Raw genomic sequence first — 15,241 nt, forward strand, 5'->3', positions numbered from 1 at the left:
GTCAGGCACCTGGATTACCAAGGTCTGGCTAGGTTCGATGTTCAGGGGATGCTGGCCAATGTCTTCCTCATCTCTATTCTACCGCTCATCCAGGTGAAGCGTGGACGGACATCAGGATGCGTTTCCACTTCATGGTGGCATGAGATGTGGTAAAAAAAACACTTCTTGCCAGCATGAGGTGACAAATGTGTGAGGTAGTGCCCACGATCTGCAGGCTTGCTGCTAGGACTGGTTACAGTGGTTAACTGGTTGGCCAGTGTAATACTAATCAACCCAGAGCCGGAGGAGACAGCAGGCGACAGAGGAGACCAGTTGTGCATGTGGTGTACTCTCCCAAAACCTCAACTGTTGATTTGCAGCTCCTAGATGTCAATGTCTTTAACTAAAGACCCCCTGAATTCCTTCAACAAACAGGAGCTCACCTATCTCTCTACAGGACCCCCTCAGTTCATAGCCACCTGGGAGGTGGTCTGTAAGGACAGCTGGCCTACCCCTCCCACTTCCGATGCCCCTGATATTACCCACACCAGAAATAACTGCAAATCCTGTGATGGTTGTTCGGTAATGAAAGAGAAGTGCATTGTGGTCAGTGTTGGGTAAAAAATATTTGAGGCAGAAAGGGAGCAAACAGATAAACTCTTCACCACATTCCCTTAATATAATCGTCAACTAGTTGGTGGTGGAGCCCAGCTGCAAGAAATATGGCCACTCATTGAGATCTCTGCGAAGACCTATGCTATGGGTGGAGGTTCCTGAGGCACCACGATGAAGCGGGTATCAGATCAGTGGGAGCATTAGCAATGCGTATGGTGTGAGACAGCTGGCCGGATGAGTCACCAAAGCGGCCCTGTGCTTTCACAGCTTTATTGGTTGAGATTCAGAGTTCCCCAATGACAGAGTGCACCCAAGTTGGTGACCGTGGGCAGGCCATGGCAGACTGCATTCTGGGGTGGGGTGGTGAATGCCCTAGAGGTCGGACCTGCAGGGTGTTCAGGATCTGCTTGCCTACGACCTAGGGACTAATGTGATCCTTACAGCAAGTGCAACCTATACGAGGTCTGTTCCATCGATCACCTCTGGTGGTAGACCCTAAAATTCTACTCCTCTGTGGGAGGGCTGACCAGTTGGAGGAGGAGGTGTTTCGATGGCCCAGCAAAAAGTGAAGCGTGTCAGATGATGGACACCTATTTCTGCATTGGTGGTTTGCTCCTCATTGGTGTGATTCAGAGAAAGGACGAATCCCAGGAGGAGGAGCCAAAGAGGTATTGGTGATGGGACCAGTACATGAAGGGAGCTTGCGGCTTCCATCAAATCACTTCACAAGAATACGAGTAAGGTAGAACCCTCTGTGAAAGCCATGTAGTCCAGGTAGAAGGCAGTAGAGGCTCAGATGTGAGGAAACGAGAAGGGGGTCCAAAAATGCAGCATTCCCAGGTACAGGTGCAACATTTGCTGGGTTTTTGCTACAAAGAAGTGTGGGAAAGTTTGATGCTTTGGACTGTGGGTGGTCATACATGGACCAATGTATGGTTCTTGGGCATACTAGATCCAAAGGATGAAACTACACTGAGGGAATTATCGCAAATCCTTCTTAAATCGTGTCCAGTAGAGTGACAGGACTCGTTCATGATCGCTATTGCAATGGCTCTTCGGCTTCTGTCCAGACTCGTGGGATCATTGGATCAGAGCAGCGGAAGTACAATCATAATAGTCCTGAGATACCCTGAAAACAGGGATAAGGTTTAGAGACTTGCGGCCAAGAAAAAAAATCTGACTCCTGTTCTGTACTGACTTAAGCATTGGAACTATGACATGATGAAAGAAGATGCTTGGATCAGAAATTAATTAGGGTTTCCTGGGGCCTCTGCAGCTATCTGGAACCCGGTTGGGTTGACGGTGACCTGCCTGGACAAAGGGTGTTCCTTTATTGATATTAACACCGCCTCTGTGTTTTTTTTTTACGGGAAGTTCACTTGAATGTGAGCGAAAGGTCAAACAGGTGATTCTGATCTCCCTCCCTGACCCTTTGCACTGATGTTGGGGGTTTCCTGGACGGTAGGAGTGGGGGCAAGGTGGCAGGCTGAAAATGGGTCCCGGGTTGAATAGTTGAAATCCTGCGGGTGAGGGTCTAGAGGTTTGCTCAACAATATAGTAATTGGATTTGGGTGTGTTGCTATGGAGATGACTATATGTGCCCTCTTGCCTTTCCCATAGAGGTTGTCCAGCTACCTCCCCACATTCCCTGTGGCTGGGAAGATGTTGTGGTAATGGGTTTTCGAAGGTGGTTGTTGAAAATTCGAACGCAGAACAGCGTATTGTTTGCTGACCAATGAAGTTAAGCATTACATGGCTAGACACTTTCTATTTAGTGGTTAATTGACTTGGCAAGAGCATGGGGGCACCGAAGCGAAGTACCAGAGAAGTACTGCTTGGCCGCACACTCTGCTCCTCTCATCGTGGACCTGGACTTCACCTTTCTGCTCTACGGTATATTTACTGGATTAGACCTTGGATGGAAGATTGTTTTACTTCTGAACACTTATCTAATATAGTCGCCATTCTGTTGTGTTACATAGGTCTCTCCTGGGCTTATATTTACACTTAATAGCGTTTAAATTGTTATGCCCCGCCCCCTTATGGCGTGAACTTACAAAATCCAGCTCACACGCAAACTAGCGCGCGCACCGAAGCGAAGGACCGGAGAAGTACCAATTGGCCGCACACTCTGTTCCTCTCATCGTGGACCTGGACTACACCTTTTTGCTCTATGGTATATTTACTTGATTAGACTTTGGATGGACGATTGTTTTACTTCCGAACACTTATCAAATATATTTGCCATTCTGTTTTGATACATAGGTCTCTACTGGGCTTATATTTATGCTTAATAGTGTTTAAATTGTTAGGACCCGCCCCCTTAGGTCGTGAACTTACAAAATCCAGCTTGTGCGCGCACCAGCGCGCACGCACCAAAGCGAAGTACCGGAGAAGTACCACTTGGCCACTTCACGGCGTCGTGGCCGGACGGTATTCTCTTCACCGGTCCTTGGTTTCACTCAATCCATCATAGTTGCAGTTGTTTTTTAGTGTTGTAATGCAACGTGGCGTATTTACTTTGAGAACCGCATGCCTCCCCCGGCTCTCTCACACATGAATTCTATTAAGCAAAAGCCATTCAAATCTCTCACTCAGAAACGAGAGGGTCATCAAAACTGCTCTACTCCATCTATTCAGAAAAGGAGGACTTCATCTAGCTCGTCAATACAATCTTCTAAGAACACGGACATATGTTCATTCTATCAAGACTTGGATAATACAGACCCCCCCAGTGGCCGGTTTGAGAACACCATCTGTGCCTTTGCCAATGCACATGTCGACCTCTACCATGACGAGTGTTTTTACAACCTCACCCTCCGTGGAGTCTGTTGCCACCATGAAGCCAATGCAAAAATTCAATGATGCCTCATCGAAGACTGTGCTATCATAGTTAGAGGCTATCATTCCTTGTAATCCATCTGTAAATGCGAATAATGTCTCACTGACAGACCATATGATATTGCGTAATGTACCAACTGCTCTACCGATATCTGCTGATAACGAACAATCACAAAATGAATTGCCGGATCTAGCTATAATGGATCTGGAATCAAATGGCTCCTGCTTTTCCTCTCATGATTTATCACAAAATCTATCATGTTCGGCTGACCTCTTTCCAGATATTAGTCACTCTAATTCAGTTCTAGCGGTTTCATTCACCGCCCCTACACCGCGTAATCCACGATCTTCCACAACAGTTTTGAAGTACATGGTTCTACTGAATCCACCGTCAAACTTCTGCAAATTACCCTTAATTCGATGAATCTAGCCATACATTCAATGGGCAAACGTTTTGAAACACTTAACACTAAGTTGTCACTTCAAGCGGCGCAATTTGATAACATTTTGAGTTGGCAAAATACGATCTCAACATCTTTGAGTCTTAAAGCAGGTGACTCTATTGATTCCTTCAAGTCCAGCCCAACTGTGGTTTCATCAGCCAGTCAAACAACTTTTTGCAATAATTAATTGACTTCACCAATGGTTACTGAAACTTACACCATAGATGAAACTACTTCCTCAGTACCATATATAGCTGGTATCATTATTGATCAGAATTTTGAGCCCCCTGACATAGCCTGCCCGAACCAGCTGGTCAACAATGATAGAACACCAACTATTCTTGTTTCAAAACCGATTTATACCATTTTTTCTGCAGCTAATTCCAATTCCGAGTTACAAAAACACGTATCCAAATCGCAAAAGATTTTGCTGGGGAAAAACTCCAAAAACCTTAAAAATACAAAACATGTTTCATCCTTGCAAACCAAGCAATTCATTAAAGCATTAAATCAGCCTTTGAAAGGTGCTACTCTGGCCTCGAAAGCCATAAGCAAAAAGTACCTACATCAGGCTCAAACCTGGAAAAACAACTGCATAACTAATGACAAATTGGTCATTCCAATTTATGGTCCGTTAGATGACCTGGTAGAAGCAGCAACTACTTTATCTATCGTGGATGGAAGTTTACAATCGACCATCCCGACAGCAGGTGAACCTACTCGATCTCATGTCGCACTCATGACTGCTCTACTACAATCGATTGATGACTACCGCAAGGTCATCAGATGAGCTGTAGATGACTACATGGCTGACCAACCTGTACAGAAATATCCTTCTACCTGTCCTGTAGGCTCAATAATCTCTCAACAAGTAAACACTGTCTTAGGCAATTAACAAAACAAAACAACACTTAACTCTATGGATCAAACCAATGAGCCATTGCATCAGTTCAATGCTCAAACATTACCGCCAGCCATCTTATCCATGCGCAGATCAGACACTAATATAAATAAGTCAAATAACATCACTCAAAAAACAATTAATTGTACAGCTCATTCGAACTGTAAAAGGCACGGCTCCTCTTCTAACGTAAGTCAGCATCATATAGATGGCTCTAATCTAAATGCCTTGCTTGGCCCGGAGATACTGCGGCTAATAGAAACAGGTATTATAAACACAGTTGATACAAAAAGTCTTTCATCTTCTGAGTCTATCAAGCCAAAATCTGTTGTTTCCAATGTAAAACCACAATCCAATTCCATTGCTAAACGTCCGGCTTTACATTCTATAATCATATCTTGTCGGCCTCCACCAGCCATTCAATATGATTTGAATCGAAAGTCCGTTATGACTATATTCTCCGAGATCCCTGCGTTGGAAGATATCAGTTCTTCAGATATTGAACAAGTCGAATGTGTACATGATCATAAAATGTCCTCCGTGAAGCTTTGGATAAACTCACGCGTGGTCTTAAATACCATATGGCTGGCCAAAATACAGCTACATGCAATAGGTTTCATTATATCTGTAGATCCAACCCTGGCAGCCAACACATCTGAGACATTTTCTAGTTTCAAGGTTAAGGCCCTCATCACCACACAGACCGACAATTGTGACGCAGTCAACTCTCAGTGTGTTTGCAGTTGCAATTATAATCAGCAGTAAATAGACCAACCAACTGCTCAGCAAACAGTTTTGCTTGTTAGCTGGAATTCAAAAGGGTTTCACCATCTCCTGAATAACAATGAATCTAATCTCGATAGGTTTGACATAGTCATGCTGCAGGAAACATGGCTCACCACTCTTCCCACCTGGGATAATTATGTTATACATTTGGTTCCAGCAAACAAGGCAGTTCCTGGTAGACCAACATCAGGTCTATTAATAGCCACTAAACAGAGTTCGACTTTTAGATCTGAAAACTGGACCCCTCCCAACTCATACATGCAGATGATAAAGCTTCACTCCAACAGCACATCTTATGCGTTGATAAATCTCCACTGGAATCAGGTCGGCATATCCAATGGCAGGACAAAGACTGATATGCAAATGGATATTTCCCATCTGTGAAAGGCACAGTGAGTAAAAGCAGTGGCTGCGAACTCTCAAGTGATTAATAACCACTGAACAGGTTATCATGTCTGTTCTTGCGAGAGAGGGGCGCCCGCTACCTTTGTAAAACTATTACGGCCATTATTGACTATATTTATGTAGATTATACACCCATATCTCGAGTTACTCAATTTTGTATCCTATCGACAAACAGGAGTGATCACAATATGCTTTCGATGCAGCGGCCAATAGAAGAAACTTTAACTGCTACTATTGGCAAGCATGCGCAAGGCCTCATGACAGTAAATACCAGACGTAACAGATTACGATGGTCAGAAACATCTTTGAGAAAGTTCAGCTAACATTATGCACTAGAATGACATAAAACTTACATGGGGTTTGGAAATCAGGAAATTGTATATCATGATTTGATGCAGCCTTTTCAAACTGACTCTGTCCGACAACTGGGGAAGCAAACACCAACGCTTCACATTTTTAGTAATGCGATTAAAGCAAGAAAAGCTCTGTTTCATTTGGAGAAACGTGAGGCTTTAAAACTTCTGGTTTGACTAAGGGGTCCATCCCTAACACATATCAAAACCAAATACAAAAACTGGTTGAGAAGCCGTAAATCATTTATCTATCAAAATGACGGGGCCAAAATGCTGAGTATACTACATAGCAAAAACACAGCACAAATCTGGTCAGTCATAAATCAATCTACTGCTGGTTACCAAGTTGCAATACAATCTAATGCTGTTATGGAACATGAATGGATCACATACTATTCAAAGATATATTAATCTCCAGGAAGCACAGTGCACCCCATTAGCTCTAATTCCATAAATAAATTCCATTTAGAGTTGGACAAGGAAGACATATTATATTTCATAAGTAAAGTGAGTGGATCGAGAGCCCCCGGCCCCGATGGGCTCTCTAACTTTGCATTTAAACAACATCCTGAGATCTGGGCAGACATTCTATTTAATATATTTACCAATATAAATCATAATCAAACTCTGCCCCAATCATGGAAACACTCAATCATCCTACCAGTTTATAAAAAGGGTGATCGGTGCAAGCCATCAAGTTACAGACGCATTGCCTTCCTGGACGCTCCTGGAAAAATCTTTAGTCATATTATTCGGTGGGACCTGAATAAGTGGGCCCTAAGTGCTAACAGGAGAGATCCATTTCAATCGGGATTTGTAACTGGACTAGGCACCACGCCAAACATCATTACACTGAATATGTTAAAATGATTACCGTATGGCCTTTGATTCCATTGACCATCAGTTACTTTATGACAAATGTATTTGTTATGAATGTCCTACATCTTTAATCTCCCTAATTAAACATTTACATATGAATGCCACTATGCAGGTTAGATTGACAATGGAAGGCTTACTCTCTGCTTTATTCACCACCGAGGGAGGCCTAAAGCAGGGTTGTATATTGGCCTCCATTCTTTTTAATCTATTCATATTGGATTTGGCCAAATTATTTATGACCACTTTGACTGATGCTCAAAACTTGGTTCTCAGCGTATAGCCTGGCTGTTATACGTGGACGATCTCGTCCTTCTGTCCCAAACTCCTATGGGATTGCAAAATCTGTTAGACAGTTTGGCTGTGTCTGTTCAGGCAAATAATTTGATAGTTAATTTAGTGAAAACACAAGTTCTGGTTTGTCATAAAAACATTAAAAATCGCTCCACCAAATATAGATGGCATCTGCAGAACGCAGAGTTATTAATTGTGACAGAATATAAATATTTAGGTATGTTAATACATAACTCCATGTCTGATGCCATTCATACTCACAATCTGGACTGTAAGCTAGCCACTCTGATCTCACAAGCCAAAATCCTTCTGTACAAGTATGGTAAATTCTCCTATAACCATATCATGATGATCAGCAGAAGGTAGTTCCAATCCTGCTCTATGGTGTAGAGACAAAGTTTCCCAGTGTACAACAAAACGTGGACGTGCTTGAAGCTTGCTTCTGGAAGCGTGTATTGAAATTGCCAAACTGTACCCCACTACCTATGATACGTTTTGAATTAGGCTTGCTGTATTTATCTGTGCAAGTGATGAGGAAAATGTGTAGCCTATTCAGAACATGTTTGCTGGGACTTGAGGTTAACAACATTTTAAGTGTAGTAGCCTACCATCTCATAACATCTGCTCAAATATTCCCCCAGAAATGGCAAGATGGTGTCTTAAATGCTTAATCAGATGCAACTATCTCCTTGGATCTTCTGTTGGAGAACCCTAATCGAGCGAAGTTAAAACTGTACCAATACGATTGGATATGTAATCAGGCAAAATGCAATGTTTATAAAGAATTTAACACACTTTTATTTGGCTTTAAGAAATTTCGAATTATGACCGATTATTTGGTAAAATGCCCCTCGGCACATATCAGATATCAATATCTACGATTTAGATTAAATTTGTGGCACACCAAGGATGTATTGGCTAGAAGAGGTATATTACCAAAAGAGCGAAGGTTTTGTCGTTTCTGTATTAACACCTTGCAGAAAAAAAGTTTACAGCATATAATTGTGGATTGTCCAGCTCTAGTTTTGAAACAACTGTGCTTTACCAAATTATTTTGAATCTATAGATCAGCAGACTCCAACGAGATATGGCAAAACATTTTCTCCAGTACAAGACGTGTGGTTAGAATAGCAGTGGTACATTACCTTGAATCCATCCTTCCGTTGTAAACACCAAGACAAAATAACAGATCAAACGTAAAATTTCAGATGTAGCAACAGTGTAAATAATTGAATTCAGGAACATGCTTTGTTTATAACTGATAGAAAATTATTGTTATATATGAACATCATTGGAAAGGTCAGAGGATGAACATCTTGTTTTTTTATCTTCTTAATTTAAAATGTTACTATTGAGTTTATAAAAATTTAAAAATTTGTTAAAATAATTTATCGACAAATGTTTTTATTTTGAACAGTTTTTAATGTATTGTTGCTATAAAATATTGTCACTTTTCTTTTATGTATTTGAAAGGTTGATTTTATCAGCCAACCAAATAAAAAAGCATGGGTGTATTGGTTTTCTATTGTACGCCTGTCAGGTGATTAATAATACGGAGCTGCAAGCGGCAGGCGGCCATTGTGAACGTCACCCTGTCCTGGCCACTGACAAACCCAACAGTGTCCAGGGCAGCCATCAGCACCAACAGAGGATAACAAAGGATGGTGAACTTTCCAGCCTTCCCCTATCTGCCATGCAGTGCTCCGCCAGTGCAGTGCGGCAGTGGAAACGGCATCCAGGGGTCCCAGTGCCCGCTCCATTATGCCATGGTTCCTCATGTGCAAATCAGCGCATTGTTCCCGAGAAGCATTTGGCCTGTACCAGGTGGGTGTGATGGTCAGCACATGAGGGGGCATCCAGAGTTACCTGCAAAGCATGGGCAAAGGATGATTATCATGGGGCACATACTGATGTCTCGGGAGGATAGCTCAGGGGCAACATGCTCGCCTGGGAAGCAAGACAGCACAGATCAACACAGGTTCGATCACCGTGTCCGCGCTTAGAAACCTCTGGGTATTAAGCACGTTATAAATAACCTATCATATCATATCATGCATTGGAGGGGCCCTTTGCATCCTTCAATTGTGATTTCCTCATTGCTGTGCCCCCTTCATCCCTCTGCAAATGCATCCATCCTCTCTAAGAGGTGGCACCAACGGGTAATGTAGGGAGGGGTTATAGTGAGCAAAGGATATAGAAGTGGACCGGTCACATACATGTTGACATGTGTGACTCCATGTACTGACCCAGCATGTTATTTCACTGGACTGGTCGACCAGAGGTGCATCAGACAGGGTGATGTAGAGACTGGCATCATATGTCACATCATGCATACTCATGGTATACTACTGCTCACTTGCCTGGCCTGGGGCAAGACAATGTGGGTGCAGTCTAGAACCCCCACAATGCCTCCATTACATTGCAAGGATCCAGAAATGCCATCAAAACTGACTTTAGCATCATTGATTTGGGTCTGGGTGGGGGCGGGGGTATAGATGTGACTATGGGCATGTGGCAGCATTGCCTCCAATACCTGGCCCGGGACCACAGAAAATGGCAGGTGGGACATGCTATGCAACATGCCCACTGTTAGCTGGAATGTCCATGCAGCACGGACATGCAGTGCAGCCAGCAGCTTGAGAGGCTGTGTATGGCAGTGTGGTGGCCGTGCCCGCTCGGATGGATGAGGGCGGTAGCGTGCCCGTCCGGCCTGTAAAGAGTCAATAGTTGTTCACTGCTAAGCACACAGGGTGATGGTCTCATCATATCATCTTTGCCCCGCTGCCTCATAGTACATTTCCATGGACCTTCAAAAATGTAAGCTTAGAAGTGGTCTCTCAGTATATGTACTTAGGTATGGTTATTGACAGTGAACCTCATAACAAAGCCCATCTTTTGGTCTTGGAGCGAAGACTAATCACGGTCATATGACAGACAAATATCAGATAACATTCTTACCAAATGCGGTAAATTCTCTCTAAGCCCTGGCATGACTTACCACAACCAAAAAGTCACTCCTGTATTATTGTATGGCATGCACACGAAGGAGATTCTCTCAGAAGCTGTTCTTTCCTAGACTAGTGGCGAAAGACTGGCGACAAGTCCTGAAACTACCTCAGTGCACACCTGTTAACACCAAACATGCCACATCATACAAGCATTGCACTTTCTTGCACTTAATTGTTAATTATGTTCCATTACTGTATTTTTTATGTGTAATGTACAAAGATGTCTATTGTGATATGAATTTTAATATCTTTTAATCATATCATTTGTATTGAAAAGTTGATTAATTCAGTTGCAGCAATAAAACTAAAAGAAAATGTAAGACAATGAGCCTGTTTTGCACTCTAATGCGCAAGCCTGTTGTCCTGTGGGCTGCTTCTGAGTGTTGTGGGCCTTTTCTAGACTGTGATTGGTGCAAGTATGCCTGAGTTGGTCACACCTGGCTGTCATCATGCCCACCGTTTACCTCGTGGTGGCTATTTGCGTGTTTTGCGTGACAGCAGAACTCATACTCGTGCAGTGTTCATCGCGTGCACACTGCAGCATGTACTGCAACCTTTGAATCCGGCAGCCAGTGAAAACAGGCAGTGTACAGAATAGCACAGATGTATTGTCAAGGCTGACATCGTTCTCTCCCAGGTCATTCCACCCTAGCTTGACACATTTGGGTTCCTGGGCACAGGGCCACCATTTTGGCTATTAGACCACCACGCTGTCGTTCGCACAAAATAGACTGCCGTCCAAAAGTAGCCAAAGCAGAGACTTCTTGATGGCAGGTTAAGCCAAGGCTCCACTTTGTAGAAAGATGTGTGCAAGAAAACCAGCAGATGAGAACTGATTTGTCCTCTTCCGTGTTCCGTAGCGCAAATCTTTGGTGAGAAGCCGTGTTATTAGGATGACGCACTGTTTATGGGGTAATGTGCCCCTTACTGTGCACATAATAAGGATATTGCAAGTCACTGAGGAGTTTCATGACCAAATGGAGGAACGCGCCCCAAGGTGACTTGCAATATCATTTTTATGTATGGTGGGGGTATTTTATTAAGCAATATGCGCCAAGCGGCGGGGGCATTACCGACTCAGGTAATGCCCCAGGGCCCATAGTTATAACGAAGGCCCCGGGGCATTACCAGAGTCGGTAATGCCCCCGCCGCGAGGGGCATATAGCTATTAGTACCCCGGCCCGTAAAAACTGCGTGACCGGGGCACTAAAAGCTTTTTTTTGTGTCCCGAAACGCTACAGCGTTAAAAATAAACAAAAAAGTCAAAGAACATGGCCGCCATGGAAAGGGAAAACGGAGTCCGTTTTCCCTTTCCATGGCGGCCATCGGGAGGTAAGTGCGGTTGGGAGGGCGGGAGTGAGGGGAAGTGGGAAAAAAAACATTAAAAAAAACGTACCTGGGACTCCGGCGGGGGTTGATAGAAGCCTCCAGCCGTGTGGAGGCTCGGAGCAGGGATGGCCCCGCTCCGAGTCTCCACACGGCAGGAGGCTGCCATCGTCCCCCACCGGGGACAAAGGATAGAAGGTAAATGGGGTTGGGAGGGCAGGGAGGTGGGAGGAGGGAGGGGGAAAAAAAGCCAAAGCTTTACCTGAGTCCCCGGCGGGGGCGAAGGCAGCCTCTCAGCCGTGGGGAGGCTCGGAGCGGGGATGGCCCCTCTTCGAGCATCCTCATTGGCTGAGGGGCCGCCATGCCCCCCCGCCGGGGACGAAGGCTGTGGAATCCCAGCCTGGTAATGACTCGGCGAGGACCAATCAGAATGGCTCTTTGATTCTGATTGTGCCCTCGCCGGGTACTAATTCCTTATAATAAATGGCCACACACTGTCATCGCCTTTAATGCCTCGTCTTTTGCATAATATAACAAAAGAGATCTTCCATTTGCTGATCCATAAGATCAATAGAGAATCTTTTGGATTTAAAAAAGCAAACGTGCCGCTCCAAATGTGTTGCAGAATAAGAAAAATTGTTCAAGCAGTTTAATAAAATGTATTTAAAAAAAATGTCATTTTGTTATAAAGTTATAACAGGCAGATTGCTGCTCACATGAGGAAAACTCCAGCAGGGCACAAATTAAACATCTTACCATAAATAGTTCCTTGTCAATTATCGGCTATTTTCATTTTATTTTTATTTTTTTATTTTATTTTTTTCTTCTTTTCTTCCTTTCTCTCTCATTTTAATTTCAATTCTTGATTGTTCTTTATGGATAAAGTTAATATGATGGAATTGCATAAGTATTCTTTGAACATTGTGTTATTGTATTACATTTTGTTGTCAATGTGTAATATTGAATTTATAAATAAAGTTTTTTTTTAAAAACTTCTCTGCATGCAAGGAATATGAAAAGCTTTTCAGAGCTTTAATGAAGTGCTGCCGGGACAGCTTAAATTCTCTCTGCCGACTCAAGCAGCAGGCATGGTGACATCACAACTGAAGTGTAGTAACTGATTAGAGAGCAGTTGTGATGTCATTTCTTTACTACAGGTCAGTTGTGATGTCACAACTAGCTTGTAATAAGAACAGTATTTCCAGGCTGATCTTTCAAACTCTCACACGTCTTCTCTCTCCTCCTACTCCTGATCATTCCATTGCCCCTCCTCTCTCTGCCACTGATCTCGCTAATTTCTTTTCTAACAAAGTCCTCAACCAAAGTCCTTCACCAAGACATCCTCTCCTCCCTTCCTGCTAATGACACTCCTTTCTCACCCATCACCTCCTCCATCACCCCCTCCCTCTACTATGTCCTCCTTCACTCCTGTTACTCATTCCGAAATTTCCCTCCTCTTATCTAAAATCCATCCAACCTCCTCCCCCTCCGACTCCATTCCTACTTCCCTTATTTCCAAAATCTACCCCCTCCTCATACCCACCTCACCTCTTTCTTCAACACTTGTCTAGCTACATCTACCTTCCCGTCTCCCTTCAAGCACGCCACTATCATCCATATCCTGAAAAAACCATCTGCTAATCCCCATCTCCCTTCTGCCCTTTCTCTCTAAACTTTTCGAAAGCATTGTCTATTCTCGACTCTCCTCCTTTATCTCTAATTTCTCTCTTCTCCCCCCACTCAATCTGGTTTCCGCCCTCACCACTCCACTGAAACTGCCCTCACTTCTGTTCTTAACTCTCTCTTCTCTGCCCGCTACACTAAGCACTCCTCCATACTCATCCTTCTTGACCTCTCCGCTGCCTTCGATACTGTTGAAAACTCTCTACTCCTTATGTCTCGCTCATCCCTTGGCTTCAAAAACTCTGTCCTCAACTGGCTCTCCTCCTATCTTTCCAACTGTGGCTTTGCAGTTTCCTGGGGCGGTAGCACCTCCCCTCTCAATCATGGCGTTCCCAAAGGCTCCGTCCTTGGCCCCTTTCTCTTCTAACTCTACACTTCCTTCCTAGTTCCTGTCATCTCCTCCTTTGGTGTCTCACACCATTTCTACGCTGATGACACCCAACTCTTCCTCTCATTCTCTTCCTTCACCTCTGACATCCATCTTAAGCTCTCTTCCTGCCTCTCTGCGATAAAATCTTGGATGTCCTCTCATTTTATAACCCTAAATACGGACAAAACAGAACACTGATTCTTCCCCGCTAACACACATCCTCCTCCCTCACCCCACCTTCTATTCTCTTCTCCTCTTTCCTACTCCCCATCTTTCCCTATGCCCGCAATCTTGGCCTTCACATTGATTCTAATCTCTCCCTCTCCCATCATATCTCTCTCACTGCCAGATCTTGCCGCTTCCATCTTCATAACATCCGTGAAATCGTCTTTTTCTAACCTTCCATGCTACTAAGCTCCAAGTCATCTCACGTCTTCTCTAGACTCTTCTACTACTCCACTCTCTTTTCCGGACTCCCTTCTACTCACCTAACCCCCATTAAATCTATCTACCACTCTGCTATCTGCTCCCTCTTTCTTCTTTCATCCTATGATTCCATCTCCTCTTCTCTCTCCTCCTTAGGTTGGCTAACCTTTCACTCCCAGCTCAAATTTAATTTACTCTGTCTCGTCTTCAAATCCCTCTATGATCTTGCTTCACCCTACCTTTCTTCCCTCCTCTCCTTCTCCACCCCTTCTCGGCCCCTCCGTTCTGCCGAACTTTTCCTTCTCACTCCTACTCCATCACCCTGTGCCCCATTCCCCTTCCGTACCTTACAACAACATGCCCCTTTCCACTGGAACCGTCTCCCTCTTCCTCTCCCTATCCGTTTTATCTCCTCCTACCCCTCTTTCCACACCTCTCAAAAATCTTATCTCCTCCATTCCCCACCCTGACATCTTCTGCTACCTCTCTCATTTCCATCCTACCACCCATCCTTACTCCTTCGTGTTGCTTCTCTCACTACAGTCCTGCTCCATTCATGTTACACCACAGCATTCAAGTAATCTGTTGTAAATTGTTGCATGTATTGCTTTCTGTTACTTGATTCATATGTTGTTTTACAATGCTTATTGCATTCTCTATTGTCCTCTTGTAAAGCGATTTGGCGTAAAGCGCTATATAAAAATGTACTAAATACAAAATACAAATAAACAGATGTTACAGGCTACCATGTATAATACAAATATAGCCATGCTAAGGACACAGCCTCTCCTATGTTGCATGCTGAAGAGGAAGGAGGCGTCCCATCAGTGGCATTAAGTCCGCCCCAGGGGGCGGTCCGAGTAATCTATGGGTGTATTGTTTGCCATTGTGTCCTCATAGTCCACTTGTGTTATGGATTGCCTAATGCTTGGTGA

The sequence above is a fragment of the Ambystoma mexicanum genome, chromosome 4q (genome assembly GCF_040938575.1).
Source record: "Ambystoma mexicanum isolate Mex_15411 chromosome 4q, UKY_AmexF1_1, whole genome shotgun sequence".
In the NCBI taxonomy this organism is placed as follows: Eukaryota; Metazoa; Chordata; class Amphibia; order Caudata; family Ambystomatidae; genus Ambystoma; species Ambystoma mexicanum.